Source organism: Manduca sexta, unplaced genomic scaffold (genome assembly GCF_014839805.1).
Source record: "Manduca sexta isolate Smith_Timp_Sample1 unplaced genomic scaffold, JHU_Msex_v1.0 HiC_scaffold_55, whole genome shotgun sequence".
Taxonomy (NCBI): domain Eukaryota; kingdom Metazoa; phylum Arthropoda; class Insecta; order Lepidoptera; family Sphingidae; genus Manduca; species Manduca sexta.
The window spans coordinates 167-23,427 of NW_023595352.1; the positions used below are offsets into that span (position 1 = coordinate 167).

Below are 23,261 nucleotides of genomic sequence, written 5' to 3' on the forward strand. Positions count from 1 at the left end.
AAACAAATACAAACAAGCATCATTCAAACAAAACAAATGCAAGTGAAGCAAGCGGGGCATACATAATATTTAAGTAGTGATTTGTATTACATCATTTTGCATTACACACAATGCACAATTGTTCAGTTAAAAAGTTTATTATTTTGTTAATTTTTATAATCAACAAAGTAGCCCTGTCCAATGGTTGGATAGAAATACTGAACAATGCAAATGTGATTGAGCAATAAACAATAAAGTCACTGTATAAGGTCACAATATGATAACCTGATTCATTGATGTTATATAACAATTTAACATTAAAAGAGTAACACAATGATTGGCAAAGTCTCTTACCTCATAGAACAGCCATGCACTGAAAAGTACTTGTATAAAGTTGTAAACTATTAATAGATTTTTAAGTTCATAAGGTTTTCTATTCTCCATAAATCTTGGCCCTACAACCTGGAATAAAAAATATATCTTATAAAACATATATGTTAAGGGAATATTGCCTATTGTAGTCTTGGTTATAATACAAGTATATAAGATACTATATTCAGGGAATGAATCTATTTTGATTATATAAGTAAAACCTTACTTAATTAGATCATGGGTGGATAGTTTTAAGATTTTTTTCTTGAATATAGTTTTCCTGTGTATTATTTATAACCAGATTTTACTGGGAAATGTAACAATTAGTTTATGACTTCAGTTTGTTTATTGTACAGACAGCAGTGTAAACTGTACAGACCTTTGTGATTCAAAGTTGTGCTTGGTATTAATACAGTTAAAGGGCATTAAATTGTATAATTGCTTTAAAGAACAAATTATAAGGTTATCCAACATACTTTAAAACCTTTTAAACAATTTTTGTTTTTATAAAGCAAAATTCAGTATAAATTCCCTGTAAACCTAACAATATACAATAATAGTTTGTCTCTAGTAAGATTACTATGCAGATAATGCAGGTTTATTGTTTTTAGAATTAAAACATTTTCTCACTTATTATAAGATGTGTGATTATAAATAAAGAAACTTTAATAACAAAAAATTCTTTAAAATAGAAATGAATTATGCTATTGTACTTTTTCTCTCAAGACATTATTTTCTGGGACACTCAGCATTTCTCATTAAACAATACCAATAAAATAAATTATGTAGGTACATATTAGTATATCTTCACCTGTTTGAAACCTCCTAATAAAATTGTTATGTTATTGGTTCTATTAACTATATTTGCATTGCTCATTTGTGTTACTAATGTATTGTCCCTATGTTCAAAGTTGCATTCTCAAGCATCCTTCCAATGATAATATTGCTTAAACCTGTTATTTTGCATATTTCTTTCTCACTATAAGGCCGATCAAACAACACACAAGGTTAATCTAGTTTATGCAATAATCATAAACAGCATATTTTTACACAATATGAATGAAACTGCTTACCTTGACTAGAGCGTAGCTTAAACATATTAATAATGTAGGTAATGGGGAACTCATCAGGAACCATGGATTAGTTCGAGGATCTGAAAAATAATTCATTGTTTTATATTTAAAGTTGTAAAAAATTACAATGCTAAGCTATTGACTGTCTTGAGAAAACTACATAATGAATAAGCAATGTATTTATAAATATGTCTCGCTAGTACAAGTTGCTACAAAATATAGGTCACTGGCATATGACATAACACTTATATAGAACATAATTTATTACTGAGATCAGTGACATGTGGAATCAATTAATCATTAAATAGATTATATATAACATAATACTTACAAAATTATTTTAACAAGTGCTTAGTAAGGTAATAAACCATCACCTAATTTTGCAAAAAAAAATATAGAATTCTCAAGACTAATTTTAACTGAATATTACTAGTTCTGATTTTTTTAATGACAGTGGCAATAATTATTTAAGACCTAAAACTTGTTACAGGAAATTGTTTACAATCACTATGAAGTCTTATCAAGGGCATGTAAAACACACCTGTTTTGTGGGTCGTCTATAAATATGCTCATGAAGGAACTTGAAACTGGTTAGCTGCACAAATACTTTTAATTATTTATTGGTACTTAAGAAGTTTTATATTATTTATACATGGCCAAAGGGCATATTCAAGAAAAAAGGTAGAAATGACCTAACTCGAAACATTTTTTTTTTATTATCCTTTTAAAATATTGTATTGATATGGGTAAAAATAATGCAGAATAGAATAAACCATGAGGTTTCTGATATGGATAGTAGATAATGTGACTTTATTCAAGCAAATTAATAGGTATGTCATAACGAAAATTATTAACTATTTAAAAAAAATGTTATCAATTTTATGTCACCGATAATTTTATCCGGTGTTCTTTCCGATACCAACATTAAAACAGTGGCTAAATGAGTACTTATATGGCAATATGCAAAGAAATTTTGTCTCACCTCCATATTTGTCCATAAAAACGATGCATATCCCATTTTAAATACTGTAGTATTAGCGCCATAGCTTCGACTTCTGCAAAATGTAAAATAAACTATAAGAAATGATATAAGCAAGTGTCAATGCAGGTACAGACACCTAGCGAATATCAAAATGTACCGATTATGCTAATATGGTACCTGAAGCCGAACAGATAAGTTGCACTGGTGAAATTTAAGTTAGTACATTTTATCAACTTCCTTTTGTATATTTTTTGCAAAGAAAATGCGACATTCCTTTTATTTTATATTAAAACCGAAAAGCAAAACTAGGTTAGGCAGATGTAACTGTCTTGACAGTTGACAATTGACATAATGTGGAACTTGTGGAAATCTGTGGTGGGCGTAGGGCTGCCAGTAGTCGATATACTTAAACAATATTAGTGTGGCGCTTATAATAGCTCCTTTTAAGCTATTGGCTAGTTATAATTTGTGCGCGAATACATAACAAATTGATTATACCTAAATAAGCTGTTTACACTCTCGTATTCGTGACTATTCGTCTGTACTTGACAAGTATCTATATGCGTTATAACAGTTTTTTTTTTCAAAGTATGTTAACAAAATTATTTTCTTGTTTGACTATTTATAGTATGTTTATCTGGTTCTTATTAATATTTAACTGCACTAAGTTTATGGGAAATCACTGATTATAGGGATACGCGCAAGTGAAATAAAACAGCCATAAAATTATAGAAAATAAAACAATTTTGTTCTGAATATTATTGTCAGGACACAAAATAAGTAAACGATGAATTAGATAATTATTACCTACCCCTTTGGATACAAAACAAGTAGGTGAGCACGTAATTTTGCATGTAAGTGTAATGTGACGAACTATTGGCACTATCTATCTATAATATGACTTTTTTACTTTGCCCCTCGAGATCAAAATTTGAGAGTTGTCCCCATGGATTAAAATTGGGTAAGCCCATGTGTGCCTGGATACCTACTACCGATTTAACGACATATAGGTAATCAAGGTCAAGGTCACACCAAACAATGTGAAATATTTAAAGTGTCAGCATCTATTTTTTATATTTCTTAAAATTTAATAACGCAAATACATACTTAGTACTAACATACTTATGATTTAACGTTGCATATTGTAAAGACACTCCCATATAATAGTTAATTGGTAAGTACTTAGTTATAATAAGTAAGTAATTTATAATTTCGAAACCCCAAATAAATTACTCATTACTTAAGTACATAATCTAACATACTTATAAGTAAGTGGGTAGGTAATCATGCTTAACGAATTGACAAATTCAGCCTCTAATATATTCAGATGTTTCTTTCATGATTTTGAAGATTAAGTATATTATATTATAGCAGCGTAATTACTGGGCATTTTGAGTTATTTAATCTAGTTATTCATTCATTTCGGTGATTTTACTATCGTTCACTTCGTAGAATCAATCTGATAGTCCTTTAGACCGTTGCGACCACAATTTCGGTTGTTTTTCCTAAGGGTTGAACAAAGATGTGACTAGTAAATCTACTATGAAGGTAGTACGTAGGGTATTTCTAGCCTATAATCTCATCTCGGTCATGAAACTTATGTACAACCGTAATTTGAATTTTTAGAGACCTAATAATATTGTAGATGTCACTAACAATGAGGCAATAGTAATACTTACATATTTATTAGTTCAAGATATATCTACTCACACTTGGATACGTTTTACGACCAGTTCTTTCGTTGAGAGTAACAGTCAAATTTATTTCTATAGGTTTTATTTGAGCTGTTACTTTTACTGTTAAACAATTTATGAAGAAACTTCTTCAAACAAGATTTAAAAAAGTTTTTCACGGTAGACGGCTTGGCTGTGCCCCTGACACTGCTGAAGTCCATGGGCAATGGTAACCACTTATCATCAAGTTGGTCGTTAGCTCCTCTGCCTTGGAATATACAAAAGAAAACTGCCTATAACAATTTTCCGTTTATTACTTGATTGCAATTTCAAAAGGAAAATTATAACAAAACCTCTCCTACAACTTTTAAATTTGAAGACAAAGCACAATAATTCACTTGCCTATTTAATTAGTCGTTGATACGTAAACATTTGTTAATTTTTTCTCTCTTTATCTTTGTCCTGGTACATACTATATATATATATATATATATATTAAAATTCTAAGCATAGGTAGGTTTTAGGTACTTAGTTATTGCAGAATAAGTAGGAACAATACAATTTTATTATTATGTTTTTTAAGATTTATGGAATAATTATTTATGTTTGCAACAATCGGGTAGAGCCCAATTAGGCTTTGTTACAGTTAGTTTATGCTTTCACTTTAAATAAAATAAATATAAAATTTCACTTTTAATACCAAAATTTCATCATACGTATAGTGAAGTCATGTTATATCATTGATTTGATTATAATTTAGGTGATAAATAGGTGTAAAAGATTATCAGGCAGATGCGGCGGGGCACTTCGTTTTAAAATATATAAGTATTTACGATCTTTATAAGAGAAACAATTTCGTCAGCATGGTTATTGCGCAACTTTAATTGTTTCCGCAGTGCATGCAAAGGAAATTCTCAAAAAGAATATTTTTTCCTGATATTGTAACATTTTTCGTTGCTCAGTCATAGCATGACGTATAGCTTATAATCATCCACGATAAATGGCCTATCCAACATTAAAAGACTTTTTAATTCGAACCAGTAGATCCTAAGATTAACGCGTTTAAACAAACAAACTCTTCAGATTTATATAATAGTGTAGATTATTTAAATTTTAAATAACCTACCTTTAAGTTTTTTGTCTTCGAGGCAATGTCCGGTTTAAGCAGTTCAGAGAATATTCTGAAAAAAAAATGTATAATTATTATCGGCGGTAATAACTATGATGTGGTGGGTCTATGTTGAAATATTTATTTTTACCATGAAACAATGAAAGAAGAATTAAGTAGACTAACTATATCTTATGTATTTATAAATAACTAGATTTCGCTCGCGGCTGGGTTTGCGTGAAAACATTTTTCGGGATACAGTTTTTTGGTATAAAAATGCCGCTATATATTTTCCTGGGATAGGACATGACATATTACACATGTCTTTTCGTGTCAAACTATTTTTATACCAAATTTCATCAAAATATGTTTGGTTGTTTGAGTTTATCGTGTTCAGAAGGGTAGTCAGATTTTTTTTAACTTTTAAGAGGAACAATTCCGTCATACATGATTATTTTTATTTATTTATTACACTTTATTGTACACCTTGCAGACAAAAATCATGAAATAAGAAAAGAGAAAAAAGGACTAGTGGTGGTTCTATCGCAGAAGGCAATCTCTTATAGAAAACCATGGGATGGATATGGGAGAAAACGGAATAATATGAGGCAGCATAGGGTATACGAAGGATATAATAACAGAGATGGTAGAGTTATACATTAGCAATGTCTTCAATTATTGCGAGATAAACCGTAACTTTAATGGTTTACGCAGCACACGCAACGGAAGCTCTCAAAAGGAATAAATTATCCTCGTTTTTGCAAAAAAAAATATTAATACTCTGTTTCTGTTAGACATAGCGTGATGTTATGTTCGAACAAGTAAATACAGAGATTAGTGCGTTCAAAACAAACAAACCTTTCAATTTTATATAGGTATAATAATAGTAGATGAAATAACGCATTTCTAAAGTATGTATTGAATCAGGTATAATTTATTATTAAGACTAAATCTAATATAGCACATTCAAAATCGGTTTAGTAGTACTTGAGATTGGCGCATTCAAAGAAACTCTGCAGCTTTATATATTATGATATAGATTAGTATTTGATAAGTATAACCTTTAAACTATACTTAATGTTTTTAATTTTTTTTTACACAATAGTTTTTACCCAATAATTATCGGGCGCAATAGATATGGCGCCAAAGTAATTGATGATCATCTTCTATATGAATGTTATGTATATGCATATATATAATAAAAATGATAATAATTTTATTTATAAATGTGTAAAAGCTAAGTGGGAGGGGCTATTTCACAGTTATCGATAACAATTAAGGTCTTGCCCTGAGCAAACGTCTTTGAGCATTAGTTCCAGCGCACTAATTATATGTAATAATATAAGAATATGCAAAGATTTTCACATGTTGCATGCAATTTCTTTAGAATATAAAATTTAGATCTTTTTGAAAATTGTATGCTACCAAAATATTCCTTATTAAATTATCTCTCTTATAGTGTTAGTTGAATATTAAGATGATGTGTAATTCAAAAGGATGTACATGGAATCAACAATTTTAGTAGCATTTTCATTATGAATTGAATAGAGCAATATCCGCATTATAAAACATTTAAAAAAAATCAAAGAAAAGATAATAATATACTGCCGCGACCCATTCTTGTGGTAGAGAAAACAAGCATGACTCTACAAACTATTCAAATCCGTGGGATTATTTAAAAGAATTATATTACATGTAGAGAAAGGATTCTTACTTTGAAATTTCATAAAAAATATCTTGGAGAAATAGGTTTGTTTTGTATCAGTTACCTGTTAATTAATGCTCCTAAGGATAATATCATTATCTTCGGTTATGAAAACTGTGACTAAACGATGGCTCAGGAAATGAACAATTTACCTACAGAGAACAGAATGACAGAACACGCTCATTGTCGATGAGCGGTGTTTTGTATTGTTTCGTAGAATCTGGGTGGTCAATGTCGTGCAGTTACATCCATACAATCGGTGACATTTTTTATAAACCATGTGTTTACTGTCTAGCCCTACATTACAGTTTGTAATAGCATGTTTACATGTTATTGTGTCGTCTTGCATCTCTTTTTAATTCGTTATTGCATTGGTACATACATATACTCATAATTATGAATTATAACGAAATAAAGGTTTTCTTAAAGCGATGGAAAAACACGCGTGACGCGTGATGTGGAATGCGCTTGAAACAATGGAATTAATTTAGGCACGTTGATAGACGTTCTCCTACTTATTGGAATGTTTCATAGATAAGTATTAAATTTGACCAGATCACATTCACGATAAATGTGATACACATAATATATATTTATATCTAATCAATAGAGATATATTTTTGAAATAGGTTACTCAAGTAAATAGTTTTATCGAAATAATTAAACATATTTATAATCCACTGTAATTTGTAGGCTTATATTTTTTAAAATTATTTGACCTACTTAGGTTTAGGCGCGTCTGTCTACTCGCTAGTGATAAGATACCGTCTGAACACGTCAGATATGACGATACGACAGAAGTAACACTTATCTTCGGATCGTGAGATAAGAGCAATAAAATTGCCGAGCGCTATACACGTAGAGACTATGTTTACTTATATAATAATAAAACATATATAAAACTGTAATGATTTTAGCATATATAAAATATTTTCATGCAATAGTTGTTTAATACTTATATGTTTTTACGCTTTTAATATTTAAGTAAATACTATTTATAACTTAATTCATATCTACGGTGATATTATAGTCAGTACATAGGTACTTATTTTGTTTTATTTGTAGTTCGTAGGTATTCAATATTGTCGTTCTAATTTGTTGACTCCGTATTTATTTGCCCATCCTACCATGTAATTCCTTTTTAATTATACCAATAAAGGTAAAATTTAAAAAATTTGCATTATTAACTTTTTTTCGGAGAGTTTGGTGGATTGGTGAAAATTTACGCATTCCAAGTTTCACAGATATTATTAATAATTTATAGATTTTAATATATTTTAAGTCTATACGTAGGTACACAGTATACTAGTGGCGATGGCATAAATTTTTCTAAAGGTAATCCGAGGCAAAGTAAAAATTGCTTAGAGTTACATATCGCGACCAATTTAACCGAAAACAAAAATTAAGACAAATGTAATTAAACCTAAAAGGTTAGCCAGTAGGAATCGGGTCGTATGGAGGCTTCGCTATTGCAGTATACTTAATATCAGCGTTATAGTCGGTCAAAATAGGCACGTCAGATACAGTATACGTGATACATACATACTTTAGATAGATACAGAATACATGTCGAAATTAATTACTTAATAATTAATATACTATTTTAAGGATCTCTAAAAAAGCGAAACGGACTAAAACAGTTTCCCGGTAGATGTAGGTAGGTATTACAACGGTTCCGATACATATACTCTCACATTTAAAATATAACATCGTTCATCCAAGTGACGTCAGTTTGCTTACGGCATAGTGTCACAGACTACTTGCTTAAATAATCTTTTCCTTCACAGTTAGTTTAACTATTTTTCTTAATTGTTATAATTGTAACAAATTTGCCTTAATACCAATCATGTTACGTACAGTAAATGGCATTAAGTGTGATTTATTAATTATTGACATAAATGTCACAATTAATGTCAGATAAATGGGCACTATATCATTCATTAATATTATCAATAGTAATCTCAGAGAATTATTCACCTTGTAGATTTTATACGATAATAATTCACATCCATCACAATTTCGTTTATAAAAACAATACAGATGTATAAAAGTATCACACATGATATTTATTATGTTTCGTATAAGTATTTTATTTAATAAAGAAAGAGAAGTGATTAGATATAAAACAAATGATTGTGTAAAATTATCAGTGACGTAACAAGAATGCGTTTGTGGTAGACTAACCAAGAAAACAAAGCGTACAACCAACGTAATGTTACTGGTTATGTCGCACCGCCATGCCTACAGACGATGATATTACGTTATTTTAATATATGATGTGTAACAGTAATGCTCGCTATATTCGTAGTGATAGTGAAGAAGCCTGCGCAAAGGTCTTCGCAGTAAGTAATACAATTTTGTTTTTGTCATTAGCCAGAGCAATCGGCCTGCGTCTAAGTGGGTCATTGGCTGCACGTCTAGTTATGTAATGGTGAACAGCGACTTGTATCGTACTTCGCGGTTCGCCAGCAAGACTACCGTGCGAGTTCTCTTTTGCGCTCGACTCACTATCAGGAGGAAATTTGCAGCTCTGTTTTTATTTGAATATCAAACTGGTTTTGGAATTTGGAACGTCGCGTCGTCCATACGTTTTGCAATTTTTCGTCATAAACTATTCTGTTTCAAGCCTATTTGCATACTTGCACTGCTTGGTAATGTCACCAAGCGGATCCTATATTTGATAGATTGTAGCAATATTTGCAGGTACCTGCTTAGGAAGTAATTAATTGCTTTTAAAACACATATTTGACCCAAAGATCTGATACATAATATTATGTTCTTTTGGCTCCCCCTTGGTATCATAGTAATTGTCATAAAGAGCCATTAAAAGTTTCCAGGGTCCGATTGCACATCTGCCGGCCATTGCCGTCATGGTCGCCGCGTGGGAATACACGTACTTGGAATTATAATTATATTTACATTCTTAACTTGTGCCCGACGTATTATGTGCCTAGCACAAACTACCTTTGAACAACAAAGAAACCGTACACGACGTAATAAAGTATTCTGTGAAAGAATCGAAGATACACAAAGACAATGCAAAGATAGCTTAAAGGAAAATGGATAAGTTCAAGTATAATAAAAATTATAAAATAATAATTGACACACGTTTAGTTCTAGGAAAACAAATGAAGTATCTATACATACAAATTAAAACAAATAAAGGAGAAGCATTGAATAATATGCTTTGATAAGTAATACAAAAAATAATGTTGTACGACTCAAATGCTCCGGGGAAATCCGTGTACAATTGATATTCTGCAGTCGTTTTCTAAAAACTCCTTGATTTTATCAAGAGCAATGTTACCATTCATTTGCATGCTGGTAAGTGTTAATTTGTGACATATTTTTAGAAATATTATTTATTGTTAATCTTGTGATAAAGTGATTTAATGGACTAAGCGATTAATTTTATTTTAAAGACGAGATTGTTTTGATACAATTTTGGTATTTTACGTCCACTATTTTAAAGTAAGGCATATTTATTAAAATTATTTTTGATGTTACACATTATATTTATTTAACAAAGTCTATCAACAATTGACGTTATATATATGTACTAGCTTTTGCCCGCGGCTCCGCCCGCGTTATAAAGTTTTTCAGACTAAAGTTTTCCGTTATAAAAGTAGTAGTTTCCCGGGAGCCTATGTTCTTCCCGGGGTCTCAAACTGTCTCCATACTAAATTTCATGTTAATACGTTGGGTAGTTTTTGAGTTTAACACGTTCAGGCAGACAGATGCAGCGGGGAACTTTGTTTTATAATATATTTTTAGAACTTTTAAGTGAAACAATCCCGTCATACATCATTGTTGCATAACTTTAACCGTTTACGCAGCGCAGGCAACGGAAGCGCTCAAAACTCATAATTTTCCCCGTTTAAGCAACATGTTTCATTACTGCTCCGCTCCTATTGGTCATAGCGTGATGATATATAACTTTGAGCACTCCACAACAAAGGACTATTCAACACAAAAATAATTTTTCAGTTCGAATCGGTAGTTCCTGAGATTAGCCATTACTGCTCCGCTCCTACTGAATATAGCGTGATGATATATAGCCTATAGCACTCCACGAACAAAGAGCTATCCAACGCAAAAAGATTTTTTCAGTTTGGACCGGTAGTTCCTGAGATTAGCCATTACTGCTCCGCTCCTATTGGGTATAGCGTGATGATATATAACCTATAGCACTCCACGAACAAAGAGCTATCCAACGCAAAAAGAATTTTTCAGTTTGGACCGGTAGTTCCTGAGATTAGCCATTACTGCCCCGCTCCTATTGGGTATAGCGTGATGATATATAGCCTATAGCACTCCACGAACAAAGGGCTATCCAACGCAAAAATAATTTTTCAGTTTGGACCGGTAGTTCCTGAGATTAGCCATTACTGCCCCGCTCTTATTGGGTATAGCGTGATGATATATAGCCTATAGCACTCCACGAACAAAGGGCTATCCAACGTAAAAAGAATTTTTCGGTTTGGACCGGTAGTTCCTGAGATTAGCGCGTTCAAACAAACAAACAAACAAACAAACAAACAAACAAACTCTTCAGCTTTATATAATAGTATAGATAATAACCCAAGCTGAAGAAATAGAGTCACACAGATATTACCAAACAGAATGTAGATTTAAAAGAAAATGTTGTTTGAATTTATTTTAAAACAAGATAATTTATTGTCATTCGGTAGTGAGCAGTGTTTTATTTTTTAGAGAAGTAAAAAATTATTAGTTGGCTCGTCTATTAATCAGAAAAATATTCTTTATGGACACGTAGAGTTTCAGAAAACAGACTTAAAGATCTCCTCTCGTATGGCTTTGTGTTCCTGAGGCGAAAAAAAGTAAATTTGCAATCTTATTAGAGATAGGATGACTACAAAGTGTTTTTAAGCATAGCACAATTTTTTATCTTCTTCGCCAGGCACAAAGGTAAATTCTCGTTGGCTATGTTTGTACGAGTATGTCAGCTATTTAGTTTATTGTAAATTGATTTTAATAAATTATGCGGTTAGATTTGTGTTGTTTTTTTCCCACATAGAGTGCTTTAGATTGTAATTCAGTTCTACAGAAGTATTTTATAATGTTACTGTTACTGATATCACAGCGCCGTCCAAAAAATATAGTCAGCTTTTATTTTGTTTGGAAGTGACCAAAAACATCTTTAACCGTGTCATTTTTAAATAACTGTCGATTTTATTAAGGAACTAAGTACACGAATTAAGTAAGTACTTAACTAATTAAAATCAATAAATATTATGTTTATCATGATATATGAATTATTAAGACTTATGTAGTAGCTCTATTCGATTGCTCGCGTCTTCGGCATTGACATTGGCGGTGCGTGCTTGCACGCTAGTTGACGTCGAAAATTCCGCTTTGTAATTGAAAATAACTTTCAATGAAATGTAACGACGCAGCACTGCTCGTTGCAGCTTGGGTTCGTGAAAGCAACGCGAGCGCCAGTGACGGCCACTCTCTGCTCTTTGTCGTCGGTTCGCGCGTAGTTACGCGCTCCATTAACTTATGCATTGTTGTCATAAATGCAACGAATTCGTCTTATTTGCTTTAATGTAGGCACGTGTGGTTAAATAAACATTTATATTTCACTTTGATAAGACTAAGATTCTTGCACTACAATGTTTTATTTCAGTAAAATTTAAGTTAACATTTTTAAAGCCGCAGGTTACCGACCTTACTTATGATAATGTAGTCGCTGAACGCGTTCAATTGCCAATTATAGCACGGTGTTCCGGACATCGACAAAGTACAGCAGTACAAAATACAAGGTCGTCAAGCTTTGCTAACCCTGACTGCTCGCGCTGTGGACAAACATATGTAGGCAAGCAAGTTCACTGACAAGCAAACATCTTGACACATTGGCATTTTTAAAATTTCATACGGTCGTTCTGGACTAGGTTCTGGATTTACGGCATCCGTCATAGCATTTTTATTATAAATATCCTACAGTATCTATAATGACCAAGTTGCAAAAGTGAACTAGTAACACAGGGTAAACTTAATATGTAATATTTAAAAATATTATAATGAAATTGTTTGGCCTGAGGCAGAATAGGTATCCATTGCACGTGTTCTTAAAACGTGACTTGCAAATATTTTTGAAATATTGTAAAAGAATTTGTAAAGGACAGGCACGTTGCATAAGATATCTGACTGATATCTATATCGGTTAATTTTGTGCTATCATCAGGTATTTTTTGTAGTTGGTAAATGACCAAATAGTTTATTAGATGTTAAGTGATCACAGCCACCCCTAAATATTCAGAAAACCGGTTAGTCAAGAAAAGAAAAGATTTAGGGGAAAATATTATGGGCCTTATAAATTGCTAAGCACACTTAAACCAGTCAATGCTTTATAGTTTCAATGGTAGATGTGAGGGTGGATCGTTTCGTATTCTTACATCGCAGTGGCGAAGGGTTCATATAATCAGATTCCTGTCGGCTTCTCTCTATGTAGAATCTATATAGAATCTAGTAATCATCAGAACTATTGGCACAGAGCATTTATGCATATAAGAACCTATATGTAGTGTTTTCCCACGGGTTCCCTTTCGGAAAATTTCCCCCTTTGCCAATGTTACATAGAGGTACTTATTTAAGCGGCGATAGCCTAGTTGGGTGTGGAACGGTCTGCCAAGATGAATGTCCGCAGGTTCAAATCCCAAGGGCACACACCTCTGACTTTTTTAAAAAATCATGGGTGTATTCTTTGTGAATTTATCGTTCGCTTTAACGGTGAAGGAAAACATCGTGAGGAAACCTGCACATCCGAGAAGTTCTCTATAGGAATTTCGAAGGTGTGTGAAGTCTACCAATCCGCACTAGGCCAGCGTGGTGGACTAAGGCCTAATCCCTCTCAGTACTAGAGGAGGCCCGTGCTCAGCAGTGGGCAAGTATATAATCCAGGGCTGATATTATTATTATTATTATTTACTTATTTAAAGTAATAAAATTTTTGAGAATATTATATTGTAATAATTCAATATCTATTTGTAAGCAGATAACATGCATGTTGTATGTCTATAGACCTTCTGAAGTATGTATTTTAGCGGTGCGTGTGATTCATGTGTTAATTCCGTAATTTTTCGAGGTGTGTTAGTCCATTATTAACGGTGAGATTGCTAACAACATGTGAATGATGTTGCATTCATTTTGTCAAGGTCTTTATTTCACGCAAAAGTCTAATGGTCTTGAGGCATTAAGGCATGTGGTGGTAGGTGTACCATTACATCATCACTTGCAATACAGAATTGCTGTACCCATTCACATTAACGCTAAAGTAAAACAATTTGCTGTTTATGTATGTAAGTTATTACCGTAGATATCGGTATTCTATAGGTTAAAAAAAGTTTTGTTTTTAATGTTAATTAAAACACTTTATCCTTGAAATTTTCCAACACAATTCAAATCGTTGAATAGCTGACAAAAATTATGAATAATTAAAACAATTTAATTAGAATTTTATATTATTAACCAATTATTTGTAATCAATGTTCAGCTATCCCTACCTATCAACTTTTGCAGCTATCTCTGAGTAATTATACCTATAGTATAAGCCAGTTCATTATGATTCATTTATGAGTTACCAATATGTACTTAATAGTACCAATCACATTTCTATACCGTCGTACCTAATCTCGAAAATATTCTTTCATAATTACATAGACGAAAATACAACCAATTCGGATTTATTAAAAACAACCGTTAAACATTCATATTAAATGCAAATATGGATACGGGTGATGAAAATAAGTGGATATCAAACATGTCAAGATGGTGGAAAGTAGGTAAATATAATATATAATACCTGCCGAGTACATAACATAACCATTCAAAAGTAAGAGCGTCGATCTGACTAGTTGATAAAATCTGTTGCAAAGCAACATACGCGTGGAGCGGTGGTGAAAAACTGTCCGTTTCCAAATTCACTATTTTTTTTAATATCTTCAAAAAATATATTGACTTATGGACCTGGACCTGCTCTGTGGAACGCATACGATCTAAGTATATAGTCTTAATGTCACTAAAATCATGACGCATAATTAAATAGGCCAAAATATATTTAAAAAACCAATATACTTACATAGTTATTGGATAACATGTTTATTACCTTCCATATATACGTTAGACAGAACAATCTGCTGATCAAACGGGGATTTTCTGGTCATGAATAGCTATGCCAATACCAAGAGAACCTAATTATAGATGGAGTCTAAATAATTTTCATATAAACCAGAAGTTTTTGTATTATAAATTTTATCAACTATATTATTAAGGAGTCGGAATACTAATATGTTTAATTTTGTAACGGATACTGAAACATTAAACACAACATAATGTCGATGTTCATTGATAAGTTTTTCAACAGATATTTTTTAAGAACGTGTTTATATTCAGATTAATGATGGAATGACAATTATTTTAAGGGAATATTATATTATATATAATTCATTAAAGAAGACTTTCGTTAATCCATTATGGTATTAAGTACCGATGTAGAGTAAACGTGTGCTGTTCGCGGAGCGGGTTGGCGGACGGTCTGCGGCGCATGGAGGCGCGCGCGATTCGCTTTGCGCAACACCCGGAGGCAACACACGCGACCCTGAACTCAATTCGGCCGCGATCATTTTGCAACTAATCGGTGGTTGGTGCGGCGTAGTGGACGTCGTCGGCGCAAATGTAAACATTTGCAGGCGTAAGTCGATCGCGCGAGGCCGATGGGGACGTGCCTCAACACTTCATACACCACCAAATGACTATCCTTGCTAAATGGTCCAAGATTTGTCACCACATGTGAATTGACTTTGAAATTTTACATAATGTATAATTTCGGTCGGCATTGACAAGGACGTGTGACCAACTAAAGTGCTACTATAAAATGTATTAAGACACAAGTTTAATACATACATACTTGTTTTTATCGTCTCTTGTTTAAATGTTAAAACTGTCTTATAACGTCGCTGACTTTAATCTCACCTGTACTTTAACGCAAATAATGATTTATTAAAGATTTTTGCAAATTTTATTCAAAAAGTATTTACTTGACTATAATGAAAGTAATGTGCGCTATTCGTGTAGGGTTCATATTAAAATTTAAGTGTGTTGGAAAATGAGTTTCTACTTACATAATTAAAACAACATGTAAAATTATAGAGAAAAAAATTGGACCTGTATTTACCATTATAATTAAATAGCTTATTAGAAATAATGTGAAAAGGCACACTCATGACGCATTTGTATATGATGTAACGAAATGAGTTGGCAAAAACAGGTCTCTTTTACTAGGTATAATGGTAAACGCGCAAATAGATCACCTGAGTAGGAGTGATCACGTACCTCAATTATTAATATCTATACTGACACAGGTATTAGTGCGCTAGAGACATTACGGGGAAGGAATGAGGACTGAATATGGTTAATTTTGTTTCTTATCTAAAATGTTTATTGACTGTGCGCTGGTACTTTACGACGGGTTCCGATATAACAATATGTCGGTACCGGTCGAGACAGAAACAAAAAAAAGCAAGTTAGACTGATACCGGATGATACCTGAATCTTACTAATAAAGTAGGTACTTGCGCGAATACTTTAGATCATGTTAGGGATAAGAAAAATATTATGCTAACAGGAGGTATTCTTATGTTAAAATAGTTGGATTATTACATTTATGTACTTTGGAATGCGCGATGACATTGCATTTATAAAGTCAAAAATGGTAAAAACAAAAAAGAATGAGTACGTATAACTTTATAAAATTCTTTCTTAATTAAATATTCTGATAAAATAGTTTTCTTCTATAAATTCGCAAAACAAAGAAGCAATATTAGCGATTAGAGGCTTATAAAAAAATGTTAATAGAATTTCCAGAGTTTAAAACACAATAGGTCTAATAACTGGCTGTATTTGTGAATTTTACAAACATAGGACGTAGAAGTGAAGTTAACTTCACGAATTAAGTATGTTATTGAATAAACCGTAAAATTTCATACTTAATTTAATCAAGTGTTAAAACATGTCTGTGTAAAGTTTAACAATAAATAAGTACTTAACACACAAACACTAAATCATAAAATTACGTCTTACAGCATTGTTTTTCAATGGCAAGTGTAGCAAAGGATAATTATAGTTAGCATCTGACACTTATTTATATGTTCAAGAGAAAATTATAAGTATGTGCATATGAAACAATAAAAACAACATTTTAAATCACTAGAATGAATAACACCTTTTGTAACGAATTAATACATTATTTATACAACATCGCAAATGAACTGCCTTCTTTAAAAAACCAAATTACACGGTGGTTTAATTAAAAAAAAAACTATAATTCATCAGCACGACCTCAGTTAGGTTAGTTTATCCGTTTGCAAAACAAATATTACAACAGCACAGACATTGAATTGTTGCATTGATTGTTAATACCTAGTATTATGTGTATTAAATAAGGATTTTATAAATACTGAAAATCCGTAAATAGATACCTAAAAATATAATGTTAATTTCTATATATTGATTCCACATTGGTTATACATACCTTGTTTTACACAATTATATGAAAACACTTGTGTATTTTTCTGACTGTTTCTGGCGTACCAAGATTTAATTATAAGTAATATAATATGTAGTAGGTACTAGGTCCCTATACTACAGAGTATAATAATACCTACGCGGTTAATTTTCCATTATTGCATAAAATTAAAACTAATTTCTTAGGAAAATTACACGAAGCACAACATTCAGTTGACTCGGACAGTGTTGCATCCTAAAACTTCTCTTATTATTTATCGCAGATAGCGAAGATGTTTGTGGACAATGAAAAAAAAAAATGTCAATTAAAATTGAAAAAAATACGTGGAATCGAATCAATTCAACGTGAACTAGGTGTTCGAAAAACTAATGCATATTTATTATTAACCGAGTTAAAAAACAGGAAGAGGTTTTCCATTTATACATCTTGGTTCCATTTGTATATAGTACTTGTGAGAAGAAGCAGTGGGGTGAAGAGTGTATAAAAACTCGAATTGAGACTCGCGAATTTAACTTCCGTAAAAATTTATTAAATTTCAGAAAGTACCTGCCCATTTTTGATTGAATAATAAATGGCTGCTCTTCTATGAAATCGAATGTAAACTATGAGAGGTAACTTTGTTGTTAACACAATAAGAGTGATTTTGGAAGGACCCTTATCTGTATACTGGCAACCGACAGCTGTAAAATCATCAAGTTAATCTGTGAGATTTTTTATCCTAATAAAAAAATAAATAATTCAAGGCGATGGTCGTAACTTAGATTTTGTTCATGTATAAGTAAAGAAACGCATAATATTTACACATTTCTGAATTGACGAACACTGCTAAACACAATCGTATTATCATATATTCCAGCCAAGGAACCTCGGAACTGGCCCTAATGTAGGCAAGGTTAAGGTGTAGCCGACCACTATTGCTGGCGATGCTAGTCGCGAGAATGATAGACCTCTTAATGGTTTTTGGAAATGTCTTAGTCCCGGATCTAGATGGCGGCAAGCCGGGACCCATGCCCCGGGCGGCTAATTCAGAGGGCGGCAAAATGTAACTTGGCAGACGAATACCCGACTCATCATTAACGCAACTTTGACTAGTGAGACGTCTAGTAAATGAAACACATAAATTATTTTCCGCGGCTCCCGAAATGATGTTGATGACAAAGGTAAAAATATAAGTGGATGTAGGCGGCATTTACAGATTTTGCCCCATTTTGAAAAAAATTAAGATCCGGGGCTGGAATGTCTACGCCATGCCTTCTTTGCTATGTCTCAAGCAATACCACATTGTTGAAGAGGCTACTGCCCAGATTGATGAGATTTGATTAATCATTTTACATTTCAAGAACAAGGCCTTCGACATGTGTAACAGTTTTCTTTAACGGCAATGTTTTTAATAAATTTGTATTTAATGAAATGATGCGCAAAATGTTAGAAAACGTTACCACTTTTGTAATACATTGCGATAGTAAATAATATAGGATCGAACTCACTATCAAAATATATTTTTAATAGTTTAGAAATAAATATATTCGCCATAGTTTAAATACTGTGTTTATATAGCTAACAAATAATTTTCAAGTAAGGACATTTTTAAGAGAATTTCGCCAACAGGTTTTATAATGAATGTATTATTTTAATTCCCATCCGTTCTTTGTGATTACTACATGTTTTTTTTTGTGTTGCAAGCTTTGATTTGCGACGAGTTTTTGACGCTTATTTTCCTTGGGAACACTGGTTAGCACTCGCATACATATAGCTTGTCGATAGCTGTTGAAAAAGTAGGTAGTATAAGTATATTGCGTACTGATAATTATCATACATTTCCGTAACTTGCAGATATCCTCGAAAAAAAATAAAAAAACTACCTGGTTCTTTAATTTTTCCGTAAACAATATAACCAGAACTCAGTAAGTTTAGTTTATTTTTATTAATAAAATGTTTTTTAGCGACTTAACACAGGTGGTATATTATATTTTTATGAATCATATAGTTTTTTTTTTATTTAAGTCGGATTTGGTATTTACATAATTTATTATGAGCTATAAACTTGGTAATACATTGATCAAAAGTTCAAAACAAATCAAGTAGGTAAGTATTAGCAAATTCATTCGGCATTTTTACCTGGTTCAGATTTATGAAAACTGTTTCCTTGTGTTAAGATTCCCATAAAAGATGACATGAACATAAAAAAAAACTACCTACTCCGCTTGACGGCATGGGTCAATGATAAAAGTTTAATCAAATTTTTATTCGCGGTCTCAAAATTATACCCAACTAATGGTTGACCTTTGAGGAACTCCGATATTAGAATTACTAAAATATTTAGGTAATCAGCCTTCGTGATAATTACAGGTGGGTAAACTAACCAATTTAGTAATCACAATGTTTCATAGTGATTTAATTATCAGTCCACAATATGTTCAGATGCTTTGTTCCTGAGAGTGGAGCGCTTGGAAATTCCAAGTTGTTTAATAACCTTCGTATTGTGCTACAATAAATGATTGTGGTTTGACGATTATCATACACGGTTAACATTTTCTTCGCGTAATTATGAATACGTATATGAATCGTATAAATTGTAAACGTGTTCTGTGTAACTTTGTAGATAAAATATATTCTGTCATAACGTAAGAATAAATTATGACGATGGTTTTTAGCATACATCATTATTAATATTTTAACTCTATAAAAGATAATACATATATTTAAATTTACATTTTGTTGCAAAGAAAACTTACTAGAATAAAAGTTTAGCAAGAGCGGCCAACGACTGTAATAATTTATGTTTTCGTTTAAGTAACAACTACAACATTTCGTGTCACAATTTTTAATATCCTCTGTATATTTTAGATTCTTCTTTGTCTTTATTTGTTATCGAACACGGAATGGTATATAGTTGATATTAAATTGATATCGCAACAGTGATGCTGACTTTCAAAACTGGTTTCGTAAGTTTGTCAAAGATTAATAAAGTGCGTGCGGCACGTTCTATTTAACTAATGTTTTGCGTTAGATTTGTGATACACAATGATCGCAGTGGCACTGGCTGAGCCCGTTGCCGCTGGGGAGGCATGTTAATCTCATGTCATGTCAGTGGCCAGCCGTAGTGACCTTACGTCATGCGCCCACCGCTTCGCGCCGCCACACGCGCTGGGCATACTAACACCAGCAGAACGCCTTGGTGAATCCTTGGCTTCAAAACCGAGCTCCTTTCTTAGTAGACTATTGCGTCCAATGTGTGTTTTCAACTATTCAGTTCGCAGTTAATGTTATCAAGTCGATATTCGTCCGTTGGTTCAATAATCTTTATGCTTTGCCAGAAGTCACCGAATATTGTTCAAATAGAATTTTATTAGCGTTGTTTTTAAAGGCCCAGTGCATGATTTTATTTATGTACCTATTAAAAATAATTTACATAATAAGTTAAGGTCGTTAGTGCCAAAAGACAAGTGTTCAGTATGAATTTTGCTCTTGATTAACTGTTCTCGTAAATTGAGTCCGTTTGATCTTGTAATCTGACCCTTGATCGAGTGCGACTTTGTCATCGGAACGAGCATAGTTGGTTAATGGTTATAATTGGCAGCTCACGGCGGCGTTAGATCACATAGCAAGAAGTCAAGAAACACATTTGTAAATTAGAGCGTTTTTCATTGTTTTTTGTCAGAATTGCGGTAATTTTAATATTTTTAACAATTGAATCATCATTATGTCGCTAATTAAAAGTAGGCAGTTAATAAATATTTCACAAAAAAATAATTCGTTTTGGAGTCTGAGTTTTAAATTGAATATATCGTAATTGTGCCCTCTTATATTTATAATTTTTAATTAAACACACGACTATTAATTAGTAATATTCTCACCACACGAAACTATCGATGAGTAAGTTGTCTATCAATCGATAAGTTATTTAATGCTGTAGTACTGTAAAATATATAATTTTTATCATGTATATATTTTATGAGTGATATGAACGAAACTCAGGTGATCATTATGAGTACGATATTGCAATTTGCGGTAACTAACGTGGGCCATGATGTTTCAACCTTCCGTTTGTTTCGTCACATGATTCAGCCAACGTAAGCCGTTTTAGATAAAGCAGTTTCATCATTAACCTCACCTGAGTGCGATCGATCTGTGAGGACGGGTAAGTTGTTTGGGAAGCCAAGTTCTCCACTCCAAGAGCACACACACTATCCGAGTGTGGACAGATGATGTCCAGTTCGAGTCAGATATCGATAGGTGGGGGCGCTACGGTTGCGTGACCGGACGAGACGGTAGATGTCGCGAAACAACACGCGGACGGCGCCTGCGCTCGGCTGGCAGGTGAGCACAGTACTGGCGGCGCGCGTTGTCCCCTTGCGCTTTTATCACATCGTCACCATCGTCACGTCGTGCGCCTTCAACTTGACTCCTAGTGTCATTGTTTAGCGATGACGTTTCAGGACCGTCCAAAATTCAGCCCTTCGGGTTCAACAAACGCCATATAGTGTCAATAATAATAAACTCTTTTTTATCGACAAAAAGGGTAAGGTTCTCAATTCGCACGTCTTTTTAATCGCACGTTTTATTCTTAGGTTTTATTGTATTTTGGTTCGTTCATCGCGGGTACCTGTGTTAAAGTTACGTAGTAAGTAGAAGCCGATTTTAATAATTATTTTATAGTGTAACATCATTTGTTGATCTAGTTTACCCGATACAATTTGAACAGGTCCTTATCAAAAATGCCTCGAAAATGATAACGACTCGAAATTCAATGCAAGGCGATGTAACGCGGCATCAGCGAAGTACGTAGGTATGTTTTCATTATTTTGTAATTTTTTTTTAAAATACATATTAGACAAGCGGTGATAGTCTAATAATTTGGGAATGGAACGGATTGCCGCGACGAATGTCCGTAGGTTCAAAAATCCAAGGGCACGCACCTCGGACTTTTATAAAGATAATTATACACTTGTGTTTTTTTGTGGATTAAGTATCGCTTCATTTAACGGTGAAGGGAAATATGGTGAGGAAACCAGCACCTGGGAAATTCTGTGTAAGGATTTTGAGGGTATGTGAAGTCTGCCAAACTGTATTAGGCTAGCGTGGTGGATTAAAGCCTAACTCTCTCAATAGCAAAGGAGCTCCATGCCCAGCAGTGGGACAGTATCTAATATACATGGCTAATATTAGACACGTATAAGTATTTTATAAAACCGGGATATTTAGCCAAGCACGTTGACAATTCGATAATAATTATAATTTTATCTAATATTTGTCGATACTTCGATATTATTACAATAGGTATCGATATTTTCGCATCATGGCGTTTTGAAGATAAATCACTATTAATAAATTTCGTGATAAAGGTTTCTAATTAGCCGATAATGAACTAAGTATAATATTTAGAGAATGACCTCCTTAGAAAACTTAACATATTCCATTATAAAAAGGAAACTAAGTAAATGACTAATGTTAATATTAACAAAAACAATAGGAGTCTTAGCATATTTAAATATTCATAATCATATAAATATCTATAATCAATATATATTTCGACATTACACCACGTTTATATTGATTAGCAGCGTTCATCCCTAATTTAACTTTGTTAAATAGTAACATGAAAGGAATTTTGGCGAGAACTTGGAAGTTGTATTCCATAATCTTCTTCTATCCTCTATACTTAAAAATAAATCTGTAGAGAGGTCAATTCTGTACATGAAATATATTTCCAAAATAACTATCAGGGGGTGATTAGGGATCGATACTGATACCAAAAATGCAATTAGTAAAATTTTTCTCTGTCTGTCTGTCTGTCTGTATAACCGTTATAGAAACAAGAAC

The 23,261-nt window shown here is 32.6% G+C and overlaps 1 long non-coding RNA gene across 2 annotated transcripts; it reads right to left on the reverse strand.

Moving 5' to 3' along the window:
* Positions 1–333: 333 nt before the first annotated feature.
* Positions 334–21,786, reverse strand: LOC119193445. Of its 2 annotated transcripts, none has more exons than XR_005113957.1 (5): positions 21,553–21,786; positions 5,206–5,260; positions 2,407–2,479; positions 1,425–1,504; positions 334–441 (listed from the first exon to the last, which is right to left on the reverse strand). It is a non-coding gene; the product is annotated as an uncharacterized LOC119193445 (long non-coding RNA). The 2 variants fall into 2 exon arrangements; XR_005113958.1 differs by lacking the exon at positions 334–441 and adding an exon at positions 1,966–2,019 and having other exon boundaries at positions 1,436–1,504.
* Between the last annotated feature and the right edge of the window lie 1,475 nt (positions 21,787–23,261).